Genomic DNA, 19,488 nt, shown 5'->3' with positions numbered 1-19,488 from the left:
TTCGAAAGCGAGATCAATGACGGTCTTGTAATGACACGGCACTCTATAAATATATGAAACAAGTGTCAACAAGCTGTCGGCTAATGGACATCCTGGTAACTCCAAATCAAATCAAACAGTCATCAGGGGTTGGAATATAAATTCATTTCTAATCGTTTCGTTCTGAATAGAACCATATATTTTTCTTCCCCGTTACACTGTTCTGACAACAAAATAAAGTTCTGAACCGGTTGTAACCCCCAAAAATGTACAGTTTACATTGTTCCTTTCTGTCCCTTTTTAAAGCTGCAATATGTAAGTTTTTGGGTGACCCAACAAAATTCAGATAGAAATGTGAGTTATAGATCTGTCACTCATTAAAACCCTATGAAGCGGTAGATCTGTTTTAAGTGCCTTAGTTCCATGCCTTCCATTTTTAAGTTACTTTTTTTGCGTCTTTAGCTTTCGGTTTTGTACACCAGCTTCAAACAGCTGAAAATATTTTTGGTTATGGAAAATATACTTCATAGCAGTTTAGATTAGAGGTCGACCGATTATGATTTTTTTAACGCCGATACCGATACAGATTATTGGAGGACAGAAAAAGCCGATACCGATTATTTGGCCGATTTTTTTAAAATGTATTTGTAATAATGACAATTACAGCAATACTGAATGAACACTTATTTTAACTTAATATAATACATCAATAAAATCAATTTAGCCTCAAATAAATAATGAAACATGTTCAATTTGGTTGAAATAATGCAAAAACAAAGTGTTGGAGAAGAAAGTAAAAGTGCAATATGTGCCATGTAAGAAAGATAACATTTAAGTTCCTTGCTCAGAACATGAGAACATATGAAAGCTGGTGGTTCCTTTTAACATGAGTCTTCAATATTCCCAGGTAAGAAGTTTTAGGTTGTAGTTAGGGGAATAACTACTCCAAGTCTCAGAGCGAGTGACGTTTGAAACGCTATTAGCGTGCACCCCGCTAACTAGCTAGCCATTTCACATCACATCGTTACACCAGCCTAATCTTGGGAGTTGATAGGCTTGAAGTCATCAACAGCAAAGCTGCTGGCAAAACTCACAAAAGTGCTGTTTGAATGAATGCTTATGAGCCTGCTGGTGCCTACCATCGCTCAGTCAGACTGCTCTATCAAATCATAGACTTAATTATAACATAATAACACACAGAAAGAGACATTCCGATTAATCGGTCGAGCTCTAGTTTAGATGGTACAACGATTCTCTACATTATACTTACTTGTTTGGTCAAACTATTACAATTTTAGCAACCAGGAAATGTCAGGGGAATTTCTGCATAGTGCATCTTTAAATCTCTGAAATATCCCCCAAAAAAATGTACATTTAGCTTGACAGTAAATTACTTCAGCAATCAGTGCTGATAGGGCAACTTGCTGTGGATCGGGTATGTGATTTAATTATATATATTTTTTTACCTTTATTTTACTAGGCAAGTCAGTTAAGAACAAAATCTTATTTTCAATGACGGCCTAGGAACAGTGGGTTAACTGCCTGTTCAGGGGCAGAATGACAGATTTGTACCTTGTCAGCTCGGGGAATTGAACTTGCAACCTTTTGGTTACTAGTCCAATGCTCTAACCACTAGGCTACGCTGCCGCCCTAAAGGGAAGTTGTTTAGAGCAAATGCTATTTTAAGGGGGAGGAGATAACGAGAGAGGGTGGAGGAAGCTTGCCTTGAAGCGCTGGGCATCTTCTTATGACATGCATTATCTGAATTGGCCCACAGAATTACACCTATGGAGGCGAGCGGCTTCTATCGAGGAACTTTGAATGTCTTTGGTTTAACGTTGGACCAGAGCAAGCGCTAGCTAGCCAAAACTAACAAACTTGTGTGTGAAGAGAATTAACTAGAATTAATAACACATCTTACTTTTTTGTAGTTAATAAATCCAATGTGAAACAACTTGCACTTGTAATATTGTCAGTGTGTGAAGTAGTCTATAGTAACCTATTTTTATTTTTATTTTATTTATTTAACCAGGCAAGTCAGTTAAGAACAAATTCTTATTTTCAATAACGGCCTGGGAACAGTGGTTTAACTGCATGTTCAGGGGCAGAACGACAGATTTGTACCTTGTCAGCTCGGGGGTTTGAACTTGCAACCTTCCGGTTACTAGACCAACGCTCTAACCACTAGGCTACCCTGCCACCCCTATGTAGGCTATAGTAACCTATGTAGGCTATAGTAACCTATGTAGGCTATAGTAACCTATGTAGGCTATAGTAACCTATGTAGGCTATAGTAACCTAGGCAAAGATTTCCAGCTGGCAGGCAGAGGCTGGAATAAGATTCTGAGTGACAGAGTGAGGGCTTTGCATAGGCACTTTGCTGCGATTTATGTGGAACTGGAAAAAAATGCCAGGAACATAAAATAATGTTATTAACGGTTCCCATGCTTTTAAAATAACAGTTCTGTTCTGGAACAGTATAGATCACTTAGATCGCTCTAGTTTTCGGATCGGCTTCTGCTCCTCCAATAATTGTACTATTTTCCTTTTTTTTTGGTTCTGTTCCCTGAACCGGTTCCAACCCTTGACAGTCATGGTGTATCACAGTCAAAGACACGGACGGTGACGTTTCTACTTGTTGGTAATAGTATACCTGGCAAACAACAATCTCAATTTCTTGACGGGAAAAGTGCGTATTGTTTAAATGCATCCACACCCATGAGGACACAATGGGAATTCACACAGACATGCACACAAACGCACGTACGGGCATACAAACACACACAAACACACCCAAGTCCCCTTGAGCCATGACTTCATTGTGACATGCACCCAACCACTGCCTCTTCACAGACACACACACACACACACACTCTCACAAAAGAATATCAAGAGGCCTTCTCATGGCCAAGTCACCTGATGCATGAAGTAACAGGTGTGCAGGACGGGAGAGGGAGGGAGTGACGGGGGTTAAGTTGAGAGCTGAGATAACAATCGGGACAAGATGACAAATGGAGGTAGAATCAGCAGCAGCGGACACGGCAGCGTCAACAAACAGAGGAGTGTTTTGTGTCGTGGAGTTTCCTACTTCCTGTGTGCAGGGCACCCTTCGCCGGTTGGGTTGCTAGCACGGTTGCTAATCTTCCGGAGGGGAACTCCTGCAAGCCCTCATTACAGGATCTCACCTTGGCTAGCAACCCAGCCCCAGCCCTGCCCTATTCCCAGCTATTCATCCCTCACCTATCTAATCAATCAACACAGTTCACAGAGTACATTGGTTGCCCATTCGCTGCATACTGACTACAATAGATCATTGGAAATCATCTCCATACCGGGGGTATTTTGACACAGAATTTGAACCAATACTGTATCATGTTCATGTGATGCCTTAATTGGTATCACAAGTCGTATGATAATATCAGTGATAGTGATACATTACTGTGGTTGTTCAATTAATTACTGTGGTTTATGAGATTATTTCACCACAGGAATAAAAACAAAACAAAACCAGTAACTGCCCCAGGCTTGGCTTACTGTTGAATGTACAGAAACTCAGTCAGAGTGTAATCATGTGAAGCTGAACAATATGATTCAGGAAAGTTCATCTTTCAGATGTCTCTCGTCAGACAAACATTGAACCTTGGGACTGGGATTGCGGCTCACTGGGTAAAGGGTCATGTCTTGTCCCCCCAAAAAATGGAGGGAAAACATCAACACTTCAGTTTTTCAGTGCAAGACACAAACAAATAAACTGTAGTTATTCTCTGTCTCTCTCTGTAGCCAAATGAATATTTTACACACATCTCTCTGTTCATCGCTCCAGGGAAACTGATGTGGGACTATGTGTTAAGGGAGAGAGCCAGAAGTGTGATCAAAAACTTGGGCGCTCTCCAACTGAAGCAGCTTGCAGTAAATTAACATGTAAGCCTTGTAGTGACAGTCAAAAGGAGGCAGGATGTCATAGCCCAGCACAGTAAAAGCTTAATAAGGCCTACTCTCTCACACACACATTATCCCAAAGTAAATTCACTTCCCCACACACACACACACACACACACACACACACACAAACACACACGCATTATCCCAAAATCCATTCACTTCCCCATACTTGGAATTCCACAGCCTGTCTTGGGTGAAAAGCCGGGGCTTTAACGAAAAGCCACGTTTCTATTTTAAGGGCCAACTGTGCAACAAGGAGCTCTTATTTGGCCTTGTATATGTTAGCCAGTTAGCGTTAAAAATAAAATAGGACCCTAGTGTAAGAAGCGGCCTTAAATTTGAAAGGCTCAATGAAGAGGTGGACGGACTGCTGCTTGGGACCTGCTGAGTTCCTGGAATAAGTCCATCGAAAGTTCCTGAAGCGTGAAAGATTACAAAAACAGGGCAATAAAAGGGCAGTGTTTCTTCACCATAGACACCCATTTATTCTCCCCACCCTGATTGGCAGTTCTGTGGAGGCTTCGGGAGGGCAGAGCTAAGATCGTGGCCATCTTATGTAAACTTCCGTGCTCGTTTGTAATTTCCTTCCCATTCTGTTGCAGTTTGATGATTGTTCTGAGGCAGTATGCTGACTCGGCACGCTAACTGAGTAAGTGTTTCTTGACAAAGTAAAAAATAATGGGTAAGATAAAAATATATATATATAATAATAATTGAATGTTAATAAACAAATTTAGCAGTTCAATTTTCATTTAAGCAATAAAACGATGACCTATTTACAGATAGCAAGGTACAATAGCTGAATAGAACTTGGTCCGCTGCCAACATTCTAATCATCCCTTTTAATTCGGTCTAGCCGATATGGCCAAAATGTCAAGATTTTTTTTTACAGGACTGTTTTTGACAAGTTCTTAATTTCTACATTTGCTTTATGAGTAGTGCGTGACCCTACGGTGAGACCACATACATTCTAAGTGACTTCAATGGGTCTTTCTCCATTCTGATTGTTTTATACTGTTCCATCAAACTTCAACCAAAAATGTATTTCCACACTGCCACGTAGGGCTGCACGATACGGGCAAAACATCTAGGCCTTACTTTTAACAAAATATTGCAATTATAATTTGACTTGTGATTTACATCGAAACACTTGGCTAAACTGTCAGAATCATTCTAATCCTATAGTTAGAACGTAGTGCCCACCACAGTCTGGGTTGACATGACACCAAATTAAAAAGCTTTTTCATTCAGGTCAAACAACACCATATTCAAAGTGCCCACTATTACATTCTATCTATACATTTAGAATACTCATAGGGTCTTTATGTGGAGGCATTATTGGACGCGTTCGATTGGATAACTTTTGTCAAGTCGGTGTCATTGCCGGTGTCAAAACTCCAGTGATCACAGTTTATGCAGTTCTTTATGAAGTCGCCTTCAATTCACTGCAGTTGCTTCTCACCAACTGCAACTTGCAGCCTTCGCCTGCATTGTGGGAGGCACTACTTGTCAACCAATCATTAGGGTGGTTTTGTTTGACCCACGTTCACATGGCCAAAGACGTGAGTGAAACAGGAACCAACTTTGCCGCGATTACAAAGCTACAGGGGGTGAAAATGAAAGTGACATGAGACTTCTCTCTAACTAATTAATTGTACACAAGGTTCGCCGTTTGTGAGTGTGTGATATAGGGGTATATACAAGTTTATTTATACAGAAAACCTATATAAAACAATAGCATTTATGTTGACACTGCCATGTTGATCTGAGCCTTGCTGTTTGAAGCATTCATAACTACAAGGAAACAATTATACCTTAGGGACTATTTTGTAAAAAAAAAAAGAGTCAAGATTAGACTACTACTTGTGGTTTAAATGATGATATTGATATTCTGAGCAGATTAAACTACAGTAGTTGTAGTCCAGAGAAGACCGGTGTATATTTATACTGAATCATGCTACGCCATTCAGGGTTGCTACTCTGCTTGCCTGTGACATCTCCGCAAATCCGTCACGACTTCATTTCTCTCCCAGTGTGTAAACACAAACAGAGAGGCTACTAAAATGGGCCCATGCCAGACAGTGTCAGATGGACTCCGACTCGTAAAGCCGTCGCCCTGGCAAAAATAATGCTCCCGCGCCGCGCGCCAAATCTTCCAGCTCATGAAAGAGGTTGTAGAGCTGGAGGGAACAAGCAGTCGTAACCAGGGCTACATGACTGCTTTTGATATGTGTAAAAACAGCCTCAACTCCCCCTGTCCAATAAAGGGACATTTTATTCCTTATCGTGTCCCTGTGAGCTGAAGTCAGCTGCAGATTAAGACAGAAAGAGAGAGAGGGGCAGAGAGAGAGAGAGGCAGAGAGAGAGAGAGAGGCAGAGAGAGAGAGGCAGTGAGAGAGAGAGAGAGAGGCAGAGAGAGAGAGGCAGTGAGAGAGAGAGAGGCAGAGAGAGAGAGGCAGTGAGAGAGAGGCAGGCAGAGAGAGAGAGGGGCAGAGAGAGAGAGGCAGAGAGAGAGAGGCAGAGAGAGAGAGAGAGAGAGAGAGGCAGAGAGAGAGAGGCAGAGAGAGAGAGAGAGGCAGAGAGAGAGGCAGAGAGAGAGGGGCAGAGAGAGAGAGCAGAGAGAGAGAGAGAGAAGAGAGAGGCAGAGAGAGAGGCAGAGAGAGAGAGAGGCAGAGAGAGAGAGAGAGAGAGGCAGAGAGAGAGAGGCAGAGAGAGAGGAGGAGAGAGAGAGGGCAGCAGAGAGAGAAGAGAGAGAGAGGCAGAGAGAGAGAGAGGCAGAGAGAGAGAGAGAGAGGAGAGAGAGAGAGAGAAGAGGCAGAAGAGAGAGAAAGCAGAGAGAAAGAGAGAGAGAGCAGCAGAGAGAGAGAGAGGCAGAGAGAGAGAGAGAGGCAGAGAGAGAGAGAGAGGCAGAGAGAGAGAGAGAGGCAGAGAGAGAGAGGCAGAGAGAGAGAGAGGCAGAGAGAGAGAGGCAGAGAGAGAGAGAGGCAGAGAGAGAGAGGCAGAGAGAGAGAGCGGCAGAGAGAGAGAGCGGCAGAGAGAGAGAGCGGCAGAGAGAGAGAGAAAGAAAGAGAGAAAGAAAGAGAGCGAGGCAGAGAGAGAGAAAGAAAGAGAGAGGCTTTTGTATATTATCTACTTCACTTGCTTTGGCAATGTTAACATATGTTTCCCATGCCAATAAAGCCCCTTGAATTGAATTGAGAGAGAGGCCCTGAGGCAGAGAGTGGGCTCATGGAAGTCTCGCAGTCATGATCATACTAGGAGTGGCAAGAGAGGTGGAGGAGTGCGCTGTCTGGCATCCATTTGCATGGAAATCCCAGCCGAGAAGAAAAAGCAAATAAAAACGAGCAGAGACAGAAAAGTTATGGGGACCCTGCCTGCTAGGAAATGAAGAGAGGAGGCTTGGCTTAGCTTGGCTGGAGCTGAAAGAACAGAGACGAAAAAATCTTTGGAAAGCCACACATTTGCCTCTGAAGGCGAGACGCAGGCGGTTTGTTGGTAGTGGTCTGTTTGTGTGCGCGCGTTGTCGTCTGTGGTAGTGTGCGTTATCTCAAAGACGCCAGGCAAGCTTATCAGCAGTTAGGGGGCTGCGTTGTCCTCTGAACAGGCTGAAAGCAGCCAGTCAAAGTTCAGCTTCATTAGTAGTGTAAGGAACTCAGCCGCCACTTCACTCAAGTTCACACTGAGAGGTGAACAGGTACCTACGGTTCATGAAGTTCATTGTATGTGGGCTGAAAAAGTTTGTTGCCCAAAATCAATCATTGCATTCAAGAAGAAAAGCATCATAGAACAATTTGTCACTTTTTGGGAGACCTGACCAAATTCACATAGAATGTGTTATAGATTGGTCATTCTACTTGAAAGCAAGTCTAAGAAGTAGTGGATCTGTTCTATGTCTGCTATTTCTATGCTTCTTGTTCTTAAGTTTTGCTTTTGAGTCTTTTACGTTCAGTTTTGTACACCCGCTTCAAACAGCTGAAACAACAATATTTGTGGTTATGGAAAATATATTTCAGAGGTTCAGATGGTACAATGATTCTCTACACTATACTATCTTATTTTGTCACAAACTGAAATTAGGTGAACTATTATAGTTTTAACAACCAGGAAATGGTGGAGCGGTTTCTGCATAGTGCAACTTTAAGCTTGGGGTGACGTCGAAGCTCAACTGAAATGGTGCCTGAGGAAAACCATTGGCCACACAGAAATGACAACCCGCACTCAGTAAATAGCCCCGTCTTCACCTCAGCCAATGGCGAGTCACAATGACAACCCTAAACCATTTAAGTCTCATCTGACCTCATGTCATTTGACCCCTATCTACTGGTTAAACCATAGACGAGTGGTCAACAACCTTTTCTGAGTCAAGATCACTTTTGCAGTCAAAAAGCAAGCCGAGATCTACCATAAAAACATGAACCTAATAAAAACAGTTCTGTAGGAATGAGGTTTGAACAGTAGGTTTAATACATTATCACAGAATATTGGCTACATGCCTGGCCTGCCAATATTGTTCTTCTCAGACCGTATTACATTTAAAAACTCAAAATTTGATTAGGAAATAGATGAGTTTGTGTAGCACCTGCGAGTTCCCAGTTGTCTTGAACACACTGAAGTCGGAGATTTCCGAGTTCCCAGTTGTCTTGAACAAGGTATTAGTCTCAACAGAGGGAGGGAGAGATTAGCAGAGGGTCCGCCTCTCACGAGCCCTGCTCTCTCCTTCCTTTCCTCCGGTGAGACTGACCAGGAGAGGGGACACCGTCTTGTCTTCGACCTGATGGCGAAACTCGAGTCGGTAACACATCTGCCTCAGGCACAAATTCACGTTGTTCCTATGACCAGAGAAAGTGAAATACTCCTCAATATTAAAAAAGACACAACGAGCTGCTAATAATAGTACAAACGAAGGGCTATCGATACACTTGGCTACGCATTCATGCAGTTGCAGAGAGAAGTAGAGAGAAGTGTGTTTTATGTTTTGTAATAGTGTTGAATAATCTTTTTGGGGGCAGTGCTGAATAAAAACTTAAACATGAACTCGCTCATTAAAACAGCAGCTCTTTGCTGTAGTTATTCTTTGATAGTCTATGTATAGTAATTGTTTTAAAAGAAATCGCTATCTATAGTAATTGTTTTTATGAAATAGCTGTGGCCAGGGTCATGGAAGCTTTAGGTAGGCACAGTTTTTTTAGCAATCCGATTGGCCAGCGCAGTTGGCACACTCAATTTATTTAGCCACAGATCTCCCGGTCCGCCTGGTAAGCGGAGTTTGTCTTTTCAGACAAAGGAAATGGCTAAAAAATGGGAACTTTTGAATCAAGTGCACCTACTGTGCTCGACTGGTTGGTGACCACTGCCATAGACCGTAAAATGAATCGACAAAGCCATCAATGACGCCACCCCATTGTTTCCTATGTGAAGTCTCAGTGGGCATTTGAAGATCAGGAAGTGTCGTTTTAGTGCGTTGCCATCTTGCTTTACGGAGGAGTTTTTGGAAACATTGCACAGATTAAGCTATTCTAGGAAGTGACTTTCCAGGCAAGCTCAGTGCTGTCCCCTCTGAGTATCTCAAATTGAAGACCGACCGAGGTACTGCAGGCTGCAACTTATCCTTAACTTCTGTGTGCAATTTTCAAATAATTGGTTAAAGGAAATACATCTGGTGAAATAGAAACAAGTATTGGTACCATGATTGTGTATGAAAAATGTTTTGTATCCACAAATATTCACCACCATACTCTTTTGACCTATAATGGGGGATATTGCTTTTTGATAACATTGCCTTTGTGTACTCTGGTGCACTTCACACATTGTCCTTGCTAGAGTGGAATAACTACAGAAGCGTGATTAATCTAGAGTTGAGATTGAAATTTCAGAAAGTTTTCAGATTTCACAGAAAATAAATGAACAGAAATATAGTTGCTAGACAGGATAAAAAGCTGTTACTATTGACTAGAAATCAATGGGAGTGTGTCAAACACAGAAGTATGGTGAAGAGAGTATAAAGGGATTATAAACTGGCTGGTTCGAGCCCTAAATGCTGATTGACTGACATCCATGGCATATCAGACAGTGTATCACGGGTATGACAAAACATGTATTTTTACTGCTCTAATTACATTGGTAACCTGTTTATGATAGCAATAAGGCACCTCGGGGGTTTGTGGTATATGGCCTATATACCACGGCTAAGGGCTGTATCCAGGCACTCCGCACCGTGGTGCATAAGAACAACCCTTAGCCGTGGTATATTGGCCATATACCACAAACCCCCAGGGGGACCTTGTTGCTTAAAGATAGTCACTTGTTGGTAACTGCACAAAATGACCTCTAATGCATCGGGCCAGGACATGTTTCAACTCTACCTCTGGGAGAAAGATGACATTTTGGTCAACCGTGTTAATAAAATAAAAATGGTAAACGTTGGCATTGTCACACACTGTTATAACACTAATTTATCAAAAGCGCACATTTAAAGCCTTTGGGAGAAGGTCAGTCCAATTCAATTCAACCCGGCGGATCAACAAATTGGATGCACAATGGTATGTGAGCATATCTCAGGACAGACAACGCTGGCTATTGTTTAGCCAGTCAAACAATCTCAATTGTTATCCGCTCACATCTATGGGACCAACTCTACATTACCTTCATCTTAATCATTCAAATGGACTTTGATATAAAAAGGTTTTGAGAGAAGTTTATCTGTCGTAAAGACGATGTGCCCCAAATGCTGTCATTCGCAGAGCGAAAACATACAGATCAGCTGATGGTATTTTGTGCTGGACTGCCTGCACCTTTCTGAACGGAGACCACGAGAGCAACCTGTGAGCGCATGGCATAAATCGGTGACATAATCTAATTAGTCATAAACATGAGCAGGGACAATCACGCGAGAGCACTCCGGGGACATGTGTGGGATGACTAACTCTGCTGCACTGTATTCAGGTCAAGTCGACATGAAAACCATTCACTGTCAAAGCGACGAACATTGTAACCCAAACAAATATATTTCTCAAAGACAGTACATTGTCCAGTCTTAGTCGACATTGTAGAAGTAAGTAAAGGAATCCGGACAAATTCCAGTCTGGCCCCATTGCCCACTCTCACCCTCAGCCTAGACTGTTCAGGAAAGGGCTCAACGTGTTTGACTACCCAGCATTTCACGGTCTCTCTGTAGTCTCCTCTTCTCTGCTCTCTCTGACATCATTATAGAGTGGATTCAGATCAGGACATCGGCTGCACTGCATAGCCTGCTTATATAACTGAACTCCATCTCACTTTATCTAAGCTTCCAGCACCACTGCCCCATACAGAGAGAGACCGAGGGGCAAATGAGGAGGAAAAGCTGAAATGTCTTGAGTCAATAAGTATTCAATCCCTTTGTTATGGCAAGCCTAAATACAAATTTGCTTAACAAGTCACATAATGCGTTACATGGACTCACTCTGTGTGCAATAATAGTGTTTAACATAATTTTTTATGAATACCTAATCTCTGTACCCCACACACATACAGTTATCTGTAAGGTTCCTTAGTCAAGCAGTGAATTTCAAACACAGATTCTACCACAAAGACCAGGGAGGTTTTCCAATGGCTCGAAAAGAAGGGCCCCTATTGGGAGATGGGTAAAAAAATACATTGAATATCCCTTTGAGCATGGTGAAGTTAGTAATTACACTTTGGATGGTGTGGCTCAGTTGGTAGAGCAAGGAGCTTGCAATGCCAGGGTTGTGGGTTAGATTCCCATGGGGGACCAGTAAAAAAACTGTATGCACTCACTTCTGTAAGCCACTCTGGATAAAAGCATCTGATAAATGACTAAAATATCAATGCAAGTGTATCAATACATCCAGTCACTACAAAGATACCGTTGACAGAGAGGAAGGAAACCGGGATTTCACCATCCGGCCAATGGTGTCTTTAAAACAGTTACAGAGTTGAATGGCTGTGAGAGGAGAAAACATTGTAGTTACTCCTTAATACTGACCTAAATGACAGAGTGAAAAGAAGGAAGCCTGTACAGAATAAAATGATTCCAAAACATGCATCCTGTTTGAAGTTAGGCACTAAAGTAAAACTGACAAAAATATGCAAAGAAATTAACTCTATGTCCCGAATACAAAGCGTTATGTTTGGGGATAATCCAGCACATCACCGAGTACCACTCTTCATATTTTCAAGAATGGTAGTGGCTGCATCATGTTATGGCTATGCTTGTCATCGGCAAGGACTAAGGAGATATTTAGGATAAAAAGAAACAGAATAGAGCTAAGCACAGGCAAAATCCTAGAGGAAAACCTGGTTTAGTATCCTTTCCAACAGACACTGGGAAACAAATCCACCTTTCAGCAGGATAATAACTTAAAACACAAGGCCAAATATACACTTGAGTTGCTTACAAAGATGACATTGAATGTTGCTGAGTGGCCCAGTTACAGTTATGACTTAAATCAGCTAGAACATCTACAGCAAGACTTGAAAATGGCTTTCTAACTTGGCAGAGGTATAAAAAAAATATGCTAATATTGTAAAATCAAGGTGTGGAAAGCTCTTAGAGACTTACCCAGAAATACTCACAGCTATAATTACTGCTAAAAGTGATTCTAACATGTATTGACTCAAGGGTGTGAATACAGTACTAGTCAAAAGTTTGGACACACCTACTCATTCAAGGGTTTTTCATTATTTTACACATTGTAGAATAATAGTGAAGACACCAACACTATGAAATAACACATACGGAATCATGTAGTAACCAAAAAAGTGTGAAAAAAATTCAAATATATTTTATATTTCAGATTCTTCCAAGTAGCCACCCATTGACTTGATGAAAGCTTTGCACACTCTTGGCATTCTCTCAACCAGCTTCATGAAGTAGTTAGGTTCGTGCCATGGGGGAGATCTTCATAAGCTATACTCAGCCCTGTCTCAGGGTAGTAAGTTGGTGTTTTGCGGATATCCCTCTAGTGGTGTGGGGCTGTGCTCTGGCAAAGTGGGTGGGGTTATATCCTGCCTGGTTGGCCCTGTCCGGGGGTATCGTCGTACGGGGCCACAGTGTCTCCCAACCCCTCCTGTCTCAGCCTCCAGTATCTATGCTGAAATAGTGTATGTGTCGGGGGGCTAGGGTCAGTCTGTTATATCTGGTGTAATTCTCTTGTCTTATACAGCGTCCTGTTTGAATGTAGGTACACTCCCTCTAATTCTCTCTCTCACTCCCGGAGGACCTGAGCCCTAGGACCATGCCTCAGGACTACCTGGCCTGATGACTCCTTGCTGTCCCCAGTCCACCTGGTCGTGCTGCTGCTCCAGCTTCAACTGTTCCGCCTGTGGCTATGGAACCCTTACCTGTTCACCGGACGTGCTACCTTGTCCCGGACCTGCTGTTTTCGACTCTCTCTCTCTACAGCACCTGCTGTCTCAAACTCTGAATGCTCGGCTATGAAAAGCCAACTGACATTTACTCCTGAGGTGCTGACCTTTTGCACCCTCTACAACCACTGTGATTATTATTATTTGACCCTGCTGGTCATCTATGAACGTTTGAACATCTTGGCCATGTACTGTTATAATCTCCATCCGGCACAGCCAGAAGAGGACTGTTCACCCCTCAGAGCCTGGTTCCTCTCTAGATTTCTTCCTAGGCTCCCGCCTTTCTAGGGAGTTGTTCCTAGCCACCGTGCTTCTTCATCTGCATTGCTTGCTGTTTGGGGTTTTAGGCTGGGTTTCTGTAAAAGCACTTTGTGACATCTGCTGATGTAAAAAGGGCTTTATAATTACATTTGACTGATTGATTGACTGATAGTTACCTAGAATGCATTTCAATTAACAAGAGTGTCTTGTTAAAATGTAATTTGTGGAATTTATTTCCTTCTTAATTCATTTGAGCCAATCAGTTTTGTTGTGACAGGGTAAGGTTGGTATAAAGAAGATAGCCCTATTTAAAAGACCAAGTCCATATTATGGCAAGGACAGCTCATATAAGCAAAGATAAACGAAAGTCCATCATTACTTTAAGACATGAAGGTCAGTCAATCTTACTGATATCCCCCCCCCCGAACTAAACATAAACAGTATGCACTAATACACACATAATAAACCATGTAAACCTGTACACATTAGTGCATTTTTGTTGTTGTTGTATCTTTAACTCTTATTTTACCAGGTAAATTGAGTGAGAACAGATTCTCATTTACAGCAACGACCTGGGGAATAGTTCCAGGAGAGAGTAGGGGGGATGAATGAGCCAATTAGAAGCCTGGGATGATTCGGTGGCCATGATGGTATGAGGGCCAGATTGTGAATTTAGCCAGGACACCGGGATTAACACCCTTACTTTTACGATAAGTGGCATGGGATCTTTGGTGACCGCAGACAGTCAGGACACCCTTTTATCATCCCATCTGAAAGTGACGGAACCCAAAATGTAGGAGGCTGAGTTACTGTACACAAATGAAATCATTGAAATGCAGAAACCTTCCAAAGCCCACACAGGGTTTATTTGCTTTCAGAAAAATGTTTATGGTGTAATGTCTGATTTGGCCAAGGGCCAAGGCTAATCAACAGAGGCAAAGAAGACAGAGTTTTAAACACCTAGGTAATGATTAATGTGTAGGTGGAAATCTGGATGAAAGTCAAGGACTCGATGTATTAGGTTTTATCATAGAGCTGGGAAATATCTCCCTCCCAAATGTAAACAGCTATCAGTATCCCTGATATTTGCTCTACCACTTGTATGGCGTTGTTCTGAAACCACTGCCCCCAAGTCATTGTGACATCGTCAAGTTCACCACCCCCACCCCGTCCATTGGTCTGCCCTTAATGGAGATTGTGCGCGCCCGGTCGAGCGTGTGTAGCAAGCTAATTAGTTTAAATATCAACAGTACTGCCACAGCAGCATAACATTTGATTAACACTTGATAACACTTGATTTACATCACCATCAATATTCGGCCTGGTTGGCTGATAGCACTTAATCATTTCCTTAGCTGCGGGAAAGTTGCTGGAGGTGCTGCAGCACCCCTGATAAATGTAAATACATGTGCCAAAGTTATAGAATTACTGCTGTCTGTTCAGAAAGAAATGACATTTTCAGAATAGCCTAATGTACCCGAGTAGTCCTATAATGTAGCCACAGAGGATCAATAGCTTTTTATTTTTTATTGCCAAGATGTGGTTGGAAAGCAAAATGGCTCCTGCTGAAGAGAGAAGACTCTAATCTGTCTGCTTTAAGCTACCTTAATATTTAATCAACTTCCAAATAGGCCTATTGAGCAAACATTGTTTTAAGTAAAACAAGAGAGAAGTAGGCTTTGGCACGAGCGCATTGCGAGCTGTGCATTATTGGGCGAGTCAGTGAAACTGAAAAGCTTTTTTAGGACTATAATTTTCTTGTCATATTGTACAATATGTGTGTCTCCACACACACCTAGGCCCAGGCTATTGATGGATTCAAGACAAGGTTGTTTTTATTGATCTCTGATTCTCAGTTGGTCAGTGTCAAAGTAGCCTGTCATTTCCATCAGTTGTGCCATATTACAAAAGTATCCAGTCCTGCACAATGATGTATAATTGCATGAAATGCGCTTATAAAAAAAAGGCCACATTTTTCCTGGACCCTAGGCTACTAAAAATGCCATCAGTGATTGGATCATTTCGAACCAATCAGAGTATCAAAGCCAATGACACATTTTCAAAAACACCGCTTTACCCATGTGTGTTCGGGGTCTGGCCCAACCCATCCGTTTCTGGGACCAATCAGAAGGTCTAGAATGGATTTGCTCAAGGGGGGGGGGGCATTCCTGCAGAGCCAGGAATGGCCAGATGCAGGAACGCCCTGAATTGCGGGCTGCAGTTGTACACTATTGACTCATTGAGGAGAAGAAACTTTAATGTCCATGGGCGTGGTGTCGCGTATGGCCAGAGCATAGAGTTTGGATAGCCAGGCAACATTTAAAAACATTTAAATGGACATTACTGTATGACAGCGCTAAGAAAACAGACACATTTATTATAATAGAATAGTAAGTAACGTTGTACCAAGCTATTGACATTACACAGGAATTTCCCAAACGAGACTAAATGATATGGCTGTGCGTAACTGTCATGTGTCCCATGATATTTCCCAGGCCCATATTGTTGGTATGCCCTATGACTGTCAGAAATCAATATTCATGGCGCTATAGGCCTAGAATTATCCGTTTCATTCTGCGGTATCATAGCAAATGTGATGTGTAGTTTGTACTGTAACCCTTAGAAGTTGGCAGTTAGCCAAAGTATTTGCTGCAACTGTGCTACAAACATACCTGCACCAGATTTGAACAATATGACACTTACTTGCTAAAATAATATTTGAACCTCCTACACACAAAGCCACACAACCTGCACAATAATAGACAGATGCGCGCGCGCGTGTTGTGTGTGTGTGTGTGTGTGTGCGTGTGTGTGTGTGTGTGTGTGTGTGTGTGTGTGTGTGTGTGTGTGTGTGTGTGTGTGTGTGTGTGTGTGTGTGTGTGTGTGTGTAGTATCATAAATTAATAAATACAAGTTAGGCCCCTCAGTTGATTACGTGAATACATTTCACACGGACTATCTGCATCGACAACTGCATCAGACAATAAATTAAATAAACAGTACAACAGTAATTGCGGCGAATTATATTTTAGCACGCAAACTGTAGGAGGCCAAGGTGAAGCTATACTGTAGCCTACATAACGCTGCTGATCTGTCAAACCATGCAGCTACTGGGGCTAGCTTGGACAGAAAAATACGCACAAATGCGACATGCAAGGTGGGTAGAACACGTTTGAAAGTAAATATGTGCCAATGAGACTCACCGTCAGGTTCTTCTACTGTTTTGGACGGGAATACGGTTGCTTTGAGACAAACGAGGATGAAAAAGTCAAAGCCACTCCGTATAAAGCGCAAGTGGAGTGGTAGGGTATGCAACTGCACAGTACCGGGCTTTTCTATTTTAAAAATTCCTCTGCAAAGCGCCGCTTGCCGTCAAAACGTCTCGTGCGGTTCCTAATTTGCACTTAAACAAAGTCACAAGGTGCTCGTTATTTGGGATTTCCCATGAGGTGTGTGTAAAAAGGTGCTCCAGTAACGTTTCGGTAGGCTGCCACGACAGGGAAATGGAATCAAGAGATATACTATTGCTCCTCCCTCCGCATATGTACAGTATGGGGCGCACACTGCTCTGGGCCAATGCAATGCTCTGGGCCCGCATAAAACAATTTAATAAAACTAGCTATCTACCGCTCTCTACAGGACTACCACTCTCTACAGGACTAACAGTGTAAAGTACAAACACATCTACCTCTGATTCTAAAAACGTCTTTAAAAGTAGCAATATTCGCTTTGAATGTGAGACCATGAGAATGAAGTGTAGCCTAGTGTGGCGATGTTGAGCATCCCCTGGCATTCATTCATACAAGTCTGGCGTGGTGCGTTATTCTCGTCCTCATATAGGCTAGGTTCACCGAGGACGCGGTCCAGCTCCTCCCTTCACAAAGAAGAATGAAAGACCTCAAGTACCTGACTTGCCTAACCCGATGGGAGATGAGGTTAGGTGAGGACCATGAGCTTTTCTCAATAAGACAAAAACATTTTCAATCAAACCATTAAATACCCTAAAATAAATTACACCAATGAGATGAAAATATTAAGGCTATTAATAAAATATAACAATTCTTATCACATGCCATGCGTATTGTCTGCTTATAATGATACACCTTGAAGGTATTCTATAGTCTATACAGCAGTTTTGTATGGACCCTGAAAACCTACGCATCTGACTGACAATATTTTGGACCGAACGCTGAGTGAGGACTTGGAGACAGGGCTCAACACTTGGGCAATGTTAAATACTCTACAGATAGCAGATGGGAAATTGTTATTAATAATGTGAGAAAGCCTGTCTGCAAAGCAGAAGTTTGGGTCGTATCCAAGAGCAATATGGGAGTGGATTGCATTTTCTGTCATATTGTATCAGTAGGAAGAGCTCCACATGTTACTGCCTAGAGACAACAAACTGGCTAGCTTATATAAGGATTTGATTTAATAACGTCCAAAATATGTATTTTACCATGACCCCAATGATGATGATTCCAAAACTGTCCATTGCTTTATATTAAGGTGACGTGCTAAAACATGACAACTTTTGCTTCCATTCGGCCTAAATAATCCCCCTATTTTTCCCATTAAACAGAACACTAAGATTTATATCATGACTGACAGATATTTCCATCAATAGCATATGGATCATTTCCTAGGTGGTAAGAGCTCATATATAATAATTATGCTATTTCTGCTGTTAGAGAGAACTCACACATTAAATGGCACAGGGTTTGAGAAATCATGAGGCATGATGATATATGCTTCCAAGGCATCAACGATGATTCAGAAAAATTCCATCTATTTCACCCATTTCCATCTCATCTAAGAGCTGCAAGGACATGGCTGAGCAGAATGTATGCTTACTGGCTCGGTTCAGTCAAACATCAGTCACATCATCTAATCTTCCAGACAAATATGTTTAGAGAAAAGAACACTATCAGGTGTATTAGGATGTGTTTTTTCAGAACATTTAATGCTAGCACTTGTGACATGTACATTGGATGGAATCAACTATCGATTGAAATCACCCGTGTGAGGGAATAAAGATGGATCCTTCGTTGCTAAACCCTTGTCAACATGGTGTTTGCCTGACTGATGTACAGCAGATGGGATCTGGGAGGTTTGATATGGGGAGTTGCTGTCTTTGATGGCAGCACCCTACACATTTCCGTTTGATCACTTTGAGCAACAGTGTTTTCCCCCGGAACAAAGCAGCTCGTCCGTCATAGGCTCATCTGACAGTCTGATCGAATTTATGTGTGTGTGTGTGTGCATGTGTGTAGGGGATTGAAGGGGAAAAGTGGAGGACTAGAGTGCCGAAAGGGCAATAGTAATTATTTTAGCTTCCATCGTGTGTTCAAATGACATGTAAACAAAGCATTCAGTCCAATCACTGACTAGAGCACCCAACTGTTGTTCAATCCCTCTTGATATTCAATTGGAGATCTTTTCAGTCTGAGTTATTTTTATTTTGACACCAGCCACTGCGCAATGTCATCCATAACCTTGTGTTACTATATTAAGGATGTCCGTAGCTTACGCCTGCCTATAGCATAATCCTACTGCCACCATGGGGCACTCTGTTCACAACGCCATACTCGTGGTCTGCGGTTGTGAGGCCGGTGGGACGTATTGTCAAATTCTCTAAAACATAGTTGGAGGTGGCTTATGGTAGAGAGATTAAGATTGATTTTTTTTGCAACAGCTGTGTGCAAAGTTTTCATCAAGGCAAAGGGTGGCTACTTTGAAGAATCTCAAATATAAAATATGTTACACTTTTTTAGTTACTAGATGATTCAATATGTGTTATTTCATAGTTTGGATGTCTTCACTATTATTCTACAGTGTAGAAAATAGTTTAAACATTTTTTAAACCTGGAATAGTAGGTGTGTCCAAACTTTTGACTGGTACCGTATATATAATTTTATAGACAGTATACATATAAGGAGCCT

The 19,488-nt window shown here is 42.0% G+C and overlaps 1 protein-coding gene across 2 annotated transcripts in view; it reads right to left on the bottom strand.

The window, feature by feature from the left end:
- LOC135505040 (thyroid hormone receptor alpha-like) overlaps window positions 1-17,074 on the bottom strand; it is a 155,853-nt gene extending 138,779 nt beyond the window's left edge. For both annotated transcript variants that reach the window (XM_064924062.1, XM_064924063.1), the window contains exon 1: window positions 16,752-17,074. The gene's annotated coding sequence lies outside the window, so the exon portion shown is untranslated. The remainder of the gene's footprint in view (window positions 1-16,751) is intronic.
- Window positions 17,075-19,488: the final 2,414 nt, after the last annotated feature.

This window comes from Oncorhynchus masou, chromosome 18, assembly GCF_036934945.1.
Source record: "Oncorhynchus masou masou isolate Uvic2021 chromosome 18, UVic_Omas_1.1, whole genome shotgun sequence".
Lineage (NCBI taxonomy): Eukaryota > Metazoa > Chordata > Actinopteri > Salmoniformes > Salmonidae > Oncorhynchus > Oncorhynchus masou.
This window is presented reverse-complemented; position numbering and strand designations above follow the sequence as displayed.